The 13,038-nt window shown below is 34.4% G+C and overlaps 1 long non-coding RNA gene and 1 other non-coding gene across 6 annotated transcripts in view; both read left to right on the plus strand.

The window, feature by feature from the left end:
• LOC114676434 (uncharacterized) overlaps window positions 1-13,038 on the plus strand; it is a 587,559-nt gene that overhangs the window by 71,429 nt on the left and 503,092 nt on the right. The gene's annotated exons all lie outside the window — the stretch shown is intronic.
• LOC114676606 (U6atac minor spliceosomal RNA) lies at window positions 9,557-9,686 on the plus strand. The gene has a single exon (XR_003727658.1). It is a non-coding gene; the product is annotated as a U6atac minor spliceosomal RNA (small nuclear RNA).

The following is a 13,038-nucleotide window of genomic DNA, read 5'->3' on the forward strand; positions in this document are numbered from 1 at the left end:
GCAGTAAGAAATCAACTGAAGGTGCAAAACTCACTGGTAATAGTAAATACACAGAAAAACACATAATATTAAAACATTGTAATTGTGATATATAAACTATTCATATCTTGAGTAGAAAGACCAAAAGATGAACCAGTAAAAAGTAACTATAAAACTTCTCAAAACATAAACAGTACAATAAGATATAAATAGAAATAACCAACAGTTCAAAAGTGAGGGAATGAAGATAAAATGTAGTGTTTATTATTATCTTTCTCTTTGCTTGTTAGTTTGTTTATGCAATAAATGTTGTCATCAGTTTAAAACAATGTGTTTTAAGACAGTATTTGCAAATTTCATAGTAACTGCAAATTTTAAAAAAATCCTACAAAAGATACACAATAAACAAAAGGCAAGAAATGAAAATACACCATCAGAGAAAATATTCTTTACTAAAAGGACGAGAAGAAGGGAGAGAGCACAAAACAACCAGAAAACAAATAACAAAATGATAGGAGTAAGTCCTTACTTATCAATAATCTTACTGAGTGTAAATTGATTAAACTGTCCAATTAAAACACAGAGCGGCTGAGTCAATAAGAAAACAAGGCCTTTCTTTCTGTTACCCAAAAAGAAACACACTTCACCTATAAAGACGCACAGAGACGGAAAATAAAGGGTTGGAAAACATTCCATGCAAATGGAAATTTTAAAAAAGCAAGAGAATCTATACTGATATCAGACAAAATAGATTTCAAGACAAAAACTATAAAAAGAGACAAAGAAGGTCATTATATAATATTAAAGGGTTGAATTCAGCAAGAAGATATAACAACTTTAAAGATATATGGAACCAACACTGGAGCACCCAGGCATATAAAGCAGATATTATTAGAGCTAAGAAGAGAGATAGATCCCAATACAATAATAACTGGAGACATCAACACCTCACTTTCAGCACTGGACAAATTACATAGACATAAATTCAATAAATGTTGGATGTAAGCTGCACTATAGAACAAAAAGACTTAATATTTATCTACAGAACATTTTATCCAATTACAGAAGAATGCATATTCTTCTCAGCATGTGGATTCTCAAGCATAGATCTTATGTTAGGTTGCAAAACAAATTTTAAAAAATTCAAAAAAAAAATCAAATTATTTCAAGTATCTTCTCTGACCACAATGGAATAAAATTACAAATCAATAACAAGAAAAATCTTGGAAACTATACAAACACTTGAAAACTAAACAATATGATTCCAAATAACCAGTGGGTTAATGAAGAAATTAAGAAGGAAATCGAAAATGTTCATGAAGCAAATGCTAATGGAACATAACATGCAAAAACCTGTGGGACACAGGGAAAGTTATACTAAGAGGAAAGTTCATGGCAATAAGTGTCTACATTGAAAAAGTAGAAAAATTTCAAATCAACAACCTAATGATGCATTTTAAAGAATTAGAAAAGCAAGAATAAAAGTATACCCAAAATCAGTAGGAGAAAAAAAAATAAAAGAAATAATAAAATTTTATTTATCAGTAATAAATGAAATTTAAATGAAGAAACAACACAAAAGATCAACAGAATGAAAAATTTCATTTTTAAAATGATAAACAGAATCTACAAACCTTTAGCCAGACTAAGAAAATAAGAGAGAAGATCCAAATAAATAAAATCAGAGATGAAAAAGGAGACAATATGACTGATAATGCACTAATTCAAATGATCCTTAGAGGTAACTAGGAACAACCATATGTCAGTAAATTGGAAAATATAGAAGATATGAATACATTTCTAGACACATACAGCCCAGCTAGATTGAACCATGAAGAAATCCAAAATCTAAACACACTAGTAACAAGTAATGAAACTGGAGCTGCAAAGAAACATCTGCCAGCAAAGAAAAACCCGGAACCCCATGACTTTACTGTTAATTTTTACAAACATTTTAAGAAGAACTAATACTAATGTGACTGAAACTATTCTCCCCACCCCCCAAAAACAAGTGGAGCAGAAAATACTTCCAAACTCATTCTACGAGGCCAGTATTATCATGATACCAAAAGCATACAAAACATTAAAAAATAAAAAATAAATAAACTACTGGCTACTATCCCTGAAGAACATTGATGCAAAAATCCTCCACAAATTTCTAGCAAGCCACATTCAACAACACATTACATTAACCATAATTATTACCAAGAAGAATTTATCTAGGGGTGCAAGGATACTTCAATATATGCAAAACAATCAGTGTTATGCATCATATCAATGGAATGAAGGACAAAAACCATATGGTCATTTCAATTGATGCTGAAAATCTAATTAATGAAATTCAACATCCCATCATAGAAAAACACCATTAAAAAAACTGGGTATAGAAGGAACATACCTAAACACAATAAAAGCCATATATGACAGATCCATATCTTGTATCATAGTAAATTGGAAAATACTGAAAGCCTTCCCTTTAAGATCTGGAATAAGAGAAGAATGCCCACTTTTACCAATGTTATTCAACACAGTACCGGAAGTCCTAGCTAGAATAATCAGACGAGAAATAAAGGGCATCCAAATAGGAAGAAAATAAGTTATAATATTATTCTTTCCAGATTAGATAATCTTATGTTTGGAAAATCCTAAAGACTCCACCAAAAAAAATGTTAGAACTCTAAAAAAATATATAGTAAAATTGCAAGATACAAAATCAACATACAAAAATCAGTAGCATTTCCATATGCCAACAGCAAACAATCTGAAAAAGAAATTAAGGAATGTGGGAGTCTGAGACCAGCAGATCACCTGAGGGCAGGAGTTCAAGATCAGCCTGGTCAACCCCATCTCTACCAAAAATACAAAAATAAAAATTAGTTGGACATGGTGGTGCATGCCTGTAATTACAGCTACTCAGGAGACTGAGGCAGGAGAATCCCTGGAACCCAGGAGGTAGAGGTTGCAGTGAGCCGAGATGGCTCCAGTGCACTCTGCACTCCAGCCTGGGCGACAGAGTGAGACTCCGTCCCCAAAAAAAAAAAAAAAAAAAAATCAAGGAAAAATCCCATTTGAAATGGCTAGAAATAAAATAAAATACCTAATAATTAACCAAGTAAGTGTAAGATGTCTACATCACAGTAAAAGCTGTGAAACACTGATGAAAGAAACTGAAGAAAACACAAAGAAATGCAAATATATCCCATGTTCGTGGATTAGAATAATCAATATAATTAAAGTATCTATACTAACCAGAGCAACCTACAGATTCAATGCAATTTCTATTAAAACACCATGATATTCTTCACAGAAATTGAAATTTTAAAAAAATTCTAAAATTTATATGGAACAACAAAAGGTCTAGAATAGCTCAAAGCTGTGAGCAAGAAGAACAAAAGTGGAGGAATTACATTACCTGACTTCAAATTTTAGTACAGAGTTATTATAATCAAAAAATCATGGTACTGTAATAAAAGCAGGCACATAGACCAATGGAATACAATAGAATCCAGAAATAAATTCATACATCTACAGTTAATTCATTTTTGACAGGGGTGCCAGGAACATATTTTGGGGAAAGGACAGCCTTTTAATAAATGATGCCGGGAAAACTGGATGTCCACATTTCTCAAAAGAAGACATTCATACAGCCAACAGACACATGAAAAAATGCTCATCATCACTGGCCATCAGAGAAATGCAAATCAAAACCACAATGAGATACCATCTCACACCAGTTAGAATGGCGATCATTAAAAAGTCAGGAAACAACAGGTGCTGGAGAGGATGTGGAGAAATAGGAACACTTTTACACTGTTGGTGGGATTGTAAACTAGTTCAACCATTATGGAAAACAGTATGGCGATTCCTCAAGGATCTAGAACTAGATGTACCATATGACCCAGCCATCCCATTACTGGGTATATACCCAAAGGATTATAAATTATGCTGCTATAAAGACATATGCACACGTATGTTTATTGCAGCGCTATTCACAATAGCAAAGACTTGGAATCAACCCAAATGTCCATCAGTGACAGATTGGATTAAGAAAATGTGGCACATATACACCATGGAATACTATGCAGCCATCAAAAAGGATGAGTTTGTGTCCTTTGTAGGGACATGGATGCAGCTGGAAACCATCATTCTTAGCAAACTATCACAAGAACAGAAAACCAAACACCGCATGTTCTCACTCATAGGTGGGAACTGAACAATGAGATCACTTAGACTCAGGAAGGGGAACATCACACACAGGGGCCTAGCATGGGGAGGGGGCAGGGGGGAGGGGGCAGGGGGGAGGGATTGCATTGGGAGTTATACCTGATGTAAATGACGAGTTGATGGGTGCAGCACACCAACATGGCACAAGTATACATATGAAACAAACCTGCACGTTATGCACATGTACCCTACAACTTAAAGTATAATAATAATAAATAAATTAAAAAAAAAAAAGAAAGAAAACTCTGGGGAAACTCTCCAAGACGTTGGACTGGACGAAGATTTATTGAGTAATATCTCATGAACACAGACAAGAAAAGCAAACATCAACAAATGGGATCACATCAAGTTAAAAAGTTTTGGCACAGCAAAGGAAACAATGGGGTGAAGATACAACCCAAATAATGGAAGAAGATATTTGCACACTATCCATTTGATGAGGTATTAAAATCCAGAATATGTAAGGAGCTCAAACAACTCTGTAGGAACAAATCTAATAATATGACTTAAAAATGGGCAAAAGATCTGAGTAGACATTTCTCAAAAGAAGACATAGATGGCAAACAGGTACATGATAAGGTGCTCAATATAACTGATTGACTGAGAAATGCAAATCAAAATGATAACAAGATATCATCTTACCCCAATTAAAATAGCTTTTATTCAAGAGAATGTTAATAATAAATGCTGGCTGGCATGTGAAGTAAAGGAACATTTGTACACCATTGGTGGGAATATAAATTATTACAATCACTCTGGGGAATAATTTGAAGGTTCCTCCAAAAACTAAAAATAGAGCTACCAGATAACCCAGTAATCTCACTGCTAAGTATATGCCCTCCAAAAAGAAAATCAATGTATCGAAGAGATTTCTGCACTCCCACGTTTATTGCAGCACGATTTGCAATAGCCAAGAATTAGAAGCAATGTAAGTTTCCAACAACAGATAAATGAATAAAGAAATATAGTACATGTACACAATATAAAATGTGCAAAATCTACATGCAAAATGTACACAGTGGAGTACTATTTAGTCATAAAAGATGATATCTTATCATTTGAAACTGCATGGGTGGTACTAGAGTTCATTTGGTTAAGTGAAATAAGCCAGGCACAGAAAGACAAGTGTCACATACTCTTACTTATTTTTGAGATCTAAAAATTAAAATAATTGAACTTACAGAGATAGAGAGTAGAATGATGTTTACCAGAGGTTACAAGGGGTGGTGAAGGTTGGGGAAAGTGGAAATGGTTAATGGGTACAAAAAAATAGAATGAGTAAGATCTAATATTTGATAGAACAACAGGATGACTATAGTCAACAATTTATGGTACAAGTAAAAATAACTCAAAAAGTAGAATTGACTGGTCTGTAACACAAAGAAAGGATAAATGCTTGAGGTGATGGATACCCCATTTACCCTCATGTGATTATTAGGCATTGTATGCTTGTATCAAAATATCTCATATTTGATATTCCATAAATACATATATCTACTATGTAGCCATTAAAAATAAAAATAAATTGGACTTTTGGGTCTCTGCCTGGCTTCTTTGGAGTGACACCTCAGTTGGATGGTACATGTTCTTTTCATCTATACTGTGTTGGATCGCTCGGATCACCCATTCCATACCCTCTGGCCAGTCCTTGGCTCCTATATATCCAAAACAAGAGAGTGGTTCTTAATATTGTTTTCATTGTGTAGTTTTCCTAGATGAATGAGAAATACTATCTTGGTGATTAATTTTAAACTAGACATAAAGATAAGATTTGGCAGTATTGGCAGGACGCTGCAGAAACTAAGCAAGAACCTTAAGCATATACTCCATCTAGACTGCCTCCTCTGGATAATTTTGACGCGTTTAGTTTTTAGGGGGTGAGAAAAGGATAATATTAGATTTTTACCATGATCTTTAACTACTTATTTAATCCAATATTTGTTTTTAACGTTCTATATACCAGGCAGTTTCTTAAGCACTGAGAATTAAATGGAGAACATGACATACAGGCATCTTTGAGTGTTGAGACTTTATGGATCAATCCTGTTTCCAAGTAGAGGAAAATCATCAATCTTGAGTTTTCTTTGCCTCTTTACCAATCCTCCCTAGAGAAGGTTAAATGTTTTATCGGATGGAGAATATAGGATTGAGTACTAGGCATGCATGGCTTCACCCCTGTGGAAGTACTCAGATTTGGAATCTTTCTGCTTACAAGAAGCAAGTGCTCATATCCGCTTTCTGTTATGCGGTAATAGGGGCTTTCTCCACAGATCAGAGGAGGCCAATGTTAGTCCAACTGTGACAACTAGTAAAGTGAGTATTAGATATCTAACTCAGTCATGAACATTATCATGATTATTTGGTCATATATCTTTATTCCAAACTTTTTCTTCTTTTAATAAGTCAATAATAAAACTAACATCTTAAAGTCTCTATGTGTTCAATTCCCATGTCTATCTACCTTTCTCAGACAAGGAGGAATTTATTTATTAACCTCTAAAATCTCAATAGTGGGGTTAGACACAAGTACATCCAGTATAATGAGGGCTAAGATAAGCATAATAAAGAATAATAGCGCCAGATGCGGTGGGTCATGACTGAAATCCCAGCACTTTGAAAGGCCGACGCGGGCGGATCATGAGGTCAGTAGATCAAGACCACCCTGGCTAACGCGGTGAAACCCCATGTCTATTGAAAAAAAGAAAAAGAGAATAATAGCACAGAGAAGGGTTACCTTACCCAGACTGGGAAGAGTGGAGCTGTCAGAAAAGGATTTTTTAAATGTGTACTCATAGCATCTTCTGTTCTCTTTAGCTAGTGCCGTGTGAAAAGCGAAAGCCAGTAGATTGTGAACTTTATTGGGACTGTATTAATTATGGAATCAGGCCACTGAAAATAATTTTAAAGTTTGGGTCAATATATACAATTACATCTAAATTAAGAGTTATCTAATCAGTTATTTAATAAGTCGTTACTAAATGTATATCATGTGAAGTAAAATTTCTTTGAATAAGTAAGCTATACTCCCAAATTAGGGCCTTCCTTTACATTTACTGCTTCTTCTTCTTAGAATAACATATCCCCGGATATTCATATGTCTTGCTCCCTCCTGGGTTTTAGACTTTTCCTGATCCAGTCTGATTAATATTATTAGGTTGGTGCAAAAATAATTGCAGTTTTTGCCATCACTTCTCACACCAGTACTCTCTCCTCCCCACTTCTCTGTTTTATTTTTTCTTGGAGCTATTATCACCATGTGACAGAAAACAGTCTGCTCAAAACATTGCAAAGTCTCCCCTCTTTCCCACAGAAGAATCCCAAGCTCTCAAGAAGGCCTTCAGAGCCCTCATGATAGGCTCCAGCTCCATTTCATCTCTAATTCCATCTCTTTCCCTTATTCCAGAGTGATTTTAATCTAGGAAAGATAAGAAGAGGTTTGGAAAGAGTTTTGTGCCATGACTTAGGCTTAGAAGAATCTCTCTGGCCACTGGGTTGAGAACAGATTGGTAATGGGTGGAAGAACTGTGGCCAAGATTGGAGTTGGGAAACCAGTTACAAGACTACAGATTTAATCCAGGTGAGAGATGATGATGCTTTGGAACTGGGCGGTATCAGCACCTGGGAAGTGAAGACAAAGAGTCAGTTCTGGACATATTTTGAAAATAGAATCAACAGGATTGGCTGAGATTGAATTTGGGACTTGATAGGACAAGGAGAGCCATCACTGATTCTAGTGGTCCTGTCTCAGTAACCAGAAAGATGGCATCACACTTACCAAAAGGAGAAGATTGTAGAATGTAGGGTTGGGACTGAGATACAGGAGTACAGTTTGGGACATGTTGCATTTGAGTTACCTGTTTAATATTAACGTGAAGGTCCTGAAGAGGGAGTTGGAAATAGAAGATTACAGTTTGAGAGAAAAGTGGGCAGGAGGTCTAAATTTGGGAGTGTTTGGCATAGTTAGTATTTAAATTTTTAGACTAAATAAGATCATAAAGAGAGGGAGTGTGGATAAAGAAAAGATTAATGGACTCATCCTTGGGGCACTTTGATGGTTGGAGGTCAAAGGGATGAAAAATAGCTGGAAAAGGGCAAAGGAGAATTCAGTGACGTGGAGGGGAAAATGCTAAGTTTGGTGTCCTGGAAACCAAGAGAGAAGCATTTCAATGAATAAGAACTGATTAAGAGTGTCAAATACTCCTGATAGGTCAAGTAAGATACATTAGCTAGAATACATTGCCTAGATCACTAGAAATATGTTTGAGAAAATGTCAGGAGGATAAATTAAACTCCTATCTTTTAGCCATATGAAAAGGTAGGGAGAAAAGCATAGGTCAATTTTCAGTGGACAAAAAACTTAGTCACGGTTTCATCCCAAATAGATAAACAATCATACACACATAAATATGCACTCATACTTTTTTTTATATCATGATTATCATTGATAGATACCTGGCTGTCTTATTGGCCCACAGTAAAACTGAAGGTGGTATATCTGTGGACACAATTCAGGGTATTTCATAGAATCTATCATGAGGAAGGACATGGGGTGGCAAAAAGTTGTTTTGTATTTTACCTACACAAAACTTTCATCAGATAATTTCCAAGTTATTATCTACTCATTGCTGCATCACATTGCCCCACCCTGAATACCATTGTAGAATTACAGGATATTTTATCATATGGTTTATTTTTATTCCATTGATAAGTGCATCTCATGAAGACATATTTTGTAGTTCTCAAAATGACTTATGTGAGAACTCCTAAATAAAAATATTGATAAGGTAATGTCCTTGGACTAAAAGTTCTGTTGAGTTTCTTTTTTTGATTAGCTTAACCACTGATAACCACTTGTGAGCACATTTTCTCACACTCTGAAAGATTCTATTAATGTTACTCTAATATTGTATTAACTTAGAATTTTTTTTCCAACCCACTACTTCCTAAGATATTTTTATAGTAGTTATTAAAATCACTGCCTATTTATTTATTTACTGTGAACCCAATTTATTATTAACTTTGCTACATTTAACAAGACATTATTACACCTGTTTGATGTATAAAATATGAACCTAGAATCAAGCACAGGTGTAACTTGTCTAAACATTCGTATTGTCATTGAATTTTGGAAATTTAAATAATTTTAATAAGTCCTTTTTTTTCCCTTTGTCATTCTGTTTCTTTCAAGAACCATCAGATAACGCTATCCTTAAGCATCTCTTCCTGCCAATCACTATACGTTTTCCAATTTGGCTTAGTTATCAAGATTTTAATAGTATTGGATATTCCCCAAATATAGAAAATACTCTCTCTTTTCTTGGTGAGAATTAGTTCTTCCCAAGGATATTTTACTGTGTTGTATGAAAGGAGAGAAGGCTAGCACTCCCCCTGACAAGAATGGAAGAGGCCCTCGGGCCTGACAACACACAAGATTATTAAGGCATTGACACCTACTTCCAAGGACATTTTATTAAGTACCTTCTAGTGCATTTGTTTGTATTCTTTAATTATTTTATTGTGTCTATTGTGGATCCCCAACTAGGCTTTAAACTCTTGAGAATCAGTATCATAAAACAAAATAGTAAAACAACAGCAACAAGGATTAATTTTCCAAACATACAGGGAATTTCATACCTCACAAGAAAATTGTCACCTTGAGAGTGTCTTACATTCATTTCAATGACAGAGCTTTAAAAAAAAAGTCTTTGTAACTATTTTTGGAATTATCTGTACAGCTATTTGGAGTAAAATGAGTAAATTTTTTATTTATGAGCTATATTTTTTTTCTGAAATACACCCCTAAAATGATATTATCTAAGTGAACTCCCTTTTGCACATCTCATTGACCTCTGGAAGACATTTGAGAGTCTCCTTAAAATAAATGTATCCTCAAACAGTATTTTTGCTAAAGTTGAACCTAAATCTGCTGGAATCTGTAAAACTATCAATTTGGAGAAAACCAAAGGGACAGAGAAATATGTCAAATGTGGCCATGGAAATGCAATCTATAAAATCAAGGCTAAAAAAAAAATCTCAGAATAAAAAAAATCTAAATTTTTCAAAAAATAATCTCTTGTTCTAACTTCTCTGGCCATTGTCTTTCATAAAGTTGCTTTACTGTAAGTATGAAGATTTATCAGAGTGTAAGCCAAGTGCAAATAGCTAATTAAATTAGAGAATTGTAAAGAGCTCAATTACGTTCAACTGGCGAGTGGTATTATTTAATCCAGACCACTTTGTTGTCACTCACTTCAAGTCTGTCTATACCAGGGTCTCCTCCTGTGCTCCATCTTTGCTGCATTGAACTGAATTGACTTTGTGGTCTTAGTCCCAGGGGCATATTGAGCTCACTTCCTCCATCTATTTTCTTGTCCTTTTGCAGGGCTGTAGATAACAGCTGACTGATCTTAAGTTTACTAATTATACTTCTTTAGTATCATAGATTGCTCTGCTTGACTTAACTTTTTGGTTTTCCACTTTACAAACTTCCTTCTTTTTTCTATGCAAAAATATTGGGGTGCACACCATGCGATTGGAGTTAGAGATAGAGTGGAATGAAGTTACATGGTCTCTACCTTCAAAGGGTTCTCTGTCTGTTACACTGTCCCTTGCAGATTCTGAGAAATTTACTACTGCTTATCTTCATTCACTTGTCACTTCACTCTCTGGAAGACTTGCGTGCTTCTGAACTGTGAGATTTTACTCTGCACTTCTGCTTCGGATCATTTATAAGATGTTAGATAAAAATGACCCCAGAATTATTCATGAAAAACCCCACTCTTTGCCCTTTGCCATAAATAGAAATAATCGATTCTCTCTATCAGCAATTTGCTTTTTAGAAGACACTTATTATCTGATCAAATGACTTTTTCTTTTCCCCAATCTCTTTTTGACTCATTGTTTAAAACAATCTTTAACGCAATTTAGCCCAAGCCTTTTCAATCTACCTTTATTCATATGTACCCCAGCTTAGATATTTCACTCCACTCTCGACAGCCATAGCAAAATATTTAATTTTCTTTACAATGGCAAACATAATACATAAAAATTGTGAAAAGTAAGGAAAATAAAGATTTAAAATAGAGAACTATAGTAACCCATAACCCCAGATGTTTATTCTTTTATCCACACTCCCTCAAAGGACTAAGTGATCATCCCATTGTGATCCTACCAAATTCCTATTTGTTTGGTTGCTTCAAGACTGTTATTCTTTGTTATTGATCTTACCAGCTTGCTTAGTATGGAAGCGTTGGTGAGACCTACAGTTCTACGTTCATAAAAATCCTTCAGGAATTCTTTTCACGTACAACATGAGAAAATATTCACTCTTCAAGTCAAGGAAGTGAGGGAAATTTACACATTTGTGCTTCAGAATTAACTGGGCTATATATTTAAATTATAAAGATGTTTGCAACATGATTTGTGAGCTAGATTTGGGGATATGATATTCTAAATAGAGTAGTAAACAACATGCCTCTGGAAGTAAACTGCTTTTGTCTCTGTTAAAAGACCATTTTTAAATTTTCTTTGTGATCTTTTTTCCTTTTGCTTTTGCTATTGCTTCAGAAAGTCATGAGCGTGACCTCGTATTCACCTCTGCATTTGCGTACTCCTTTCTAATATCTCTCTATGCTGATTATCTTCTTTGAAAAAAGTCTTTGGAATTGTGAGGGCAAATGCAAGCTAATGTCAAACAAGCCCCTTTGTAACCTCTGGGCAATAAAATGGTTAATACTTACTAGACAATGTTGACATGTTAAATAAACTATTTGAGAATAGCTGGTGTTTGTGAACCAAAAAAAGTGCTCATAATAAAATCCCTGTTTAGGGGCAGGTCTTTAAAATTCTATCTAAATTAGGAATTGGTCACCAGCGCTATTAATGATCACTTTCTGCTGGGAAACAATTGTAATTTCACAGTTTATAATGGATTTTACAGTTGAGAGTATTTAAATATGAGACGAGACACCAGACCTGGTTGCTTTTGTGATTCTCATTATTACTGTTATCATTTAATTCTTTCTGGTCAACATTTATCGGGGTCAGTTGATAGTTTTTTTTTTTTTTTAACCAAATTTCTCTTGTTTTCCCAAATGCTAATATTCAAAGACTTTGTGTCTATTAATTCAGAAAACATACTTTGCTTTAGAATTTTAAAATCAATAACTTATTTTGTAGGAGTTTAAATTCTGATAATAACTTTCATTATTTTAATCAATTAAATATGAATTATAAATAATATTTCTGCAGAACAAAAAGCATCTGGAGAAATACTGGTAAAAGGAAACTGAAGTACAGGAAAATCAAGAGAGGCTTTGAGAACTTTGAGTCAATTCAAGGTTATAAACTTAGCTGAATTACATACTGGGGGCTCAGAAGTCTCACATGTTAATTCTAAGCCCCTGTCTAAAAATTTGGAAAGGCTCTTTAGAGAATGGAAATATTCCAGAAAGCTGCAAACAGGCAGATGAAGTTACCCATTCCATAAACTCCAGACTATTGGTGACTTTGATGTTCACTATGGGCAATATATTGATTGATTAATTTTTTTATTCAGCCATTTAGTCATTCAGTAATCATTTATACCAATGTGCCAGATATGGTATTAGGTGTTAGGAATGTGGTGGTAAACAGAAAACTAACCTGAACTTTAATGAGTTTATGATCCAGAGATTACATACAAGTAAATAAGCAGTTAATGCAGAAGCAAATATTACAAAATGGGATTCCAAAGAGTATAAAGTAAAAGATTTTAATTTCTTACCAGAAGATCCACTAAAAAATGAAAATTAAGATGTGAAGGTATATGTGTGGGGGAAGGCAGGACAGAAGTGT

This window comes from Macaca mulatta, chromosome 2 (genome assembly GCF_049350105.2).
Source record: "Macaca mulatta isolate MMU2019108-1 chromosome 2, T2T-MMU8v2.0, whole genome shotgun sequence".
In the NCBI taxonomy this organism is placed as follows: Eukaryota; Metazoa; Chordata; class Mammalia; order Primates; family Cercopithecidae; genus Macaca; species Macaca mulatta.